Source organism: Rutidosis leptorrhynchoides, chromosome 1 (genome assembly GCF_046630445.1).
Source record: "Rutidosis leptorrhynchoides isolate AG116_Rl617_1_P2 chromosome 1, CSIRO_AGI_Rlap_v1, whole genome shotgun sequence".
Lineage (NCBI taxonomy): Eukaryota > Viridiplantae > Streptophyta > Magnoliopsida > Asterales > Asteraceae > Rutidosis > Rutidosis leptorrhynchoides.
In genome coordinates this window covers 52,765,406-52,768,485 of record NC_092333.1, presented here as the reverse complement: position 1 = coordinate 52,768,485, position 3,080 = coordinate 52,765,406, and positions in this window count along the sequence as shown.

The window sequence follows — 3,080 nt, the reverse complement described above, 5'->3', positions numbered from 1 at the left end:
TGAGTCGTTAAGTCATCGTTAGTCGTTACATGTAAGTGTTGTTTTGAAACCTTTAGGTTAACGATCTTGTTAAATGTTATTAAACCAATGTTTATAATATCAAATGAGATTTTAAATTATTATATTATCATGATATTATCATGTATAAATATCTCTTAATATGATATATATACATTAAATGTCTTTACAACGATAATCGTTACATATATGTCTCGTTTAAAAATCATTAAGTTAGTAGTCTTGTTTTTACATATGTAGTTCATTGTTAATATACTTAATGATATGTTTACTTATCATGTTAACTATATATATATCCATATATATGTCATCATATAGTTTTTACAAGTTTTAACGTTCGTGAATCACCGGTCAACTTGGGTGGTCAATTGTCTATATGAAACATATTTCAATTAATCAAGTCTTAACAAGTTTGATTGCTTAACATGTTGGAAACATTTAATCATGTAAATATCAATCTCAATTAATATATATAAACATGGAAAAGTTCGGGTCACTACATAAACCACCTGAAATACCTGTAATTTCTGATGAAGCTACTCCTACTCCACAAGAACCACAACCTGAACAAGATAAGGAAACAGAACCGGTAGTTGAAAAGGTTAATGAAGATAACACAGTTAAGGCTAAACCTTATGTTAAACCATACCAACCACCACTTCCTTACCCGAGTAAAATGAAAAAAGAGAAACTTGAAGCCGAGCAATCCAAATTCTTGGATATGTTTAAACAGATAAATGTAAATCTACCTTTCATTGATGTGATTTCAGGAATGCCTAGATATGCTAAATTCTTGAAAGATCTAATCACAAATAGAAAGAAAATGGAAGAACTCTCGGCTGTTACTATGAATGCTAATTGTTTAGCAGTGCTGTTGAATAAGATACCAGAAAAATTATCTGATCCAGGAAGTTTCACAATTCCATGTTTTCTGGGTAGTCTTAGTTCAATAGAAGCATTGGCAGACTTAGGTGCTAGTATAAATTTAATGCCGTATTCACTATACGCTAAACTAGACCTTGAAGAATTGAAACCAACACGAATAAGTATACAACTAGCCGATAGATCAATAAAATATCCTAGAGGGATAATGGAGAACATGCTAGTTAAAGTTGGTACTTTAGTATTTCCAGTAGATTTTGTTGTTCTGGACATGGAAGAAGATTCTCAAGTTCCTCTCATATTAGGAAGACCATTCTTAAACACGGCTAAAGCAATGATAGACGTGTTCGGTAAGAAACTGACCCTAAGTATAGAGGACGAGAGTGTTACCTTTTCAGTTGATGGAGCAATGTAACAACCGTAATCTGCAGATGATACATGTTATTATATTCAAACTATAGATTCACATGCAAAATTGTTAGAAGAATTTCCAGAATTACAAGGAACAGGAGAATGTTCTTTAGGAGAAGGAACTGAACCAATTGATGAAACTGAAATGTTAGCTACACTAATAGCTAATGGATATGAACCAACAACAGAAGAAATTCAAATGCTAAAAGAAGAAGACAGATATCGATATAAATCATCGATAGAAGAACCTCCGACATTAGAGTTAAAGCCACTTTCAAACCATTTGGAATACGCTTATTTACATGGTGAATCTGAATTACCTGTAATAATATCGTCTTCTCTTACTGAAAATGAGAAATCACAACTCATTTCTGTATTGAAAGCTCATAAACCAGCTATTGCATGGAAGATTCATGATATAAAAGGAATAAGTCCTTCGTATTGCACACATAAAATCCTTATGGAAGAAGATCATAAAACGTATGTGCAACGCCAACGAAGACTAAATCCTAATATGCAAGATGTAGTTAAGAAAGAAATTATTAAACTGCTAGATGCAGGTTTAATTTATCCAATTTCTGATAGTCCATGGGTAAGCCCAGTTCAATGCGTGCCTAAGAAGGGTGGCATGACTGTCATTACAAATGAGAAAAATGAGCTTATTCCTACTAGGACTGTAACAGGATGGCGTGTTTGTATTGATTATAGAAAATTAAATGACGCCACCAGAAAAGATCACTTCCCCTTACCTTTCATTGATCAAATGTTGGAAAGATTAGCCAGAAATAGTTACTATTGTTTTCTTGATGGATTTTCTGGATATTTTCAAATTCCAATAGCACTCGAGGACCAAGAGAAAACCACATTCACGTGCCCTTATGGTACTTTTGCTTACAAACGCATGCCATTTGGACTTTGCAACGCCCCTGCAACCTTTCAAAGGTGCATGATGGCAATTTTTCATGACATGATAGAAGAATGCATGGAAGTTTTCATGAATGACTTTTCAGTCTTCGGTGATACATTTGAATTGTAGTGACCCGAACTTTTCCATGTTTATATATATTAATTGAGATTGATATTTACATGATTAAATGTTTCCAACATGTTAAGCAATCAAACTTGTTAAGACTCGATTAATTGAAATATGTTTCATATAGACAATTGACCACCCAAGTTGACCGGTGATTCACGAACGTTAAAACTTGTAAAAACTATACGATGAAATATATATGGTTATATATATAGTTAACATGTTTTTATTATAAGTATGTATCTCATTAGGTATTTTAACAATGAGTTATATACATAAAAATGAGACTATTAATTTAAGAAACTCGAAAACGATATATATAACGATTATCGTTATAACAACGTCTTACTAGGTACATATGAATCATATTAAGATATTGATACACTTGGTTAATTATGTTAAATGATAAGTAAATATATTATTAAGTGTATTAACAATGAAATACATATGTAAAAATAAGACTACTAACTTAATGATTTCGAAACGAGACATATATGTAACGATTATCGTTGTAACGACATTTAACTGTATATACATCATACTAAGATATATTATATATCATAATATCATGATAATATAATAATTTAACATCTCATTTGTTATAATAAACAATGGGTTAACAACATTCAACAAGATCGTTAACCTAAAGGTTTCAAAACAACATTTACATGTAACGACTAACGATGACTTAACGACTCAGTTAAAATGTATATACATGTAGTGTTTTAATATGTAT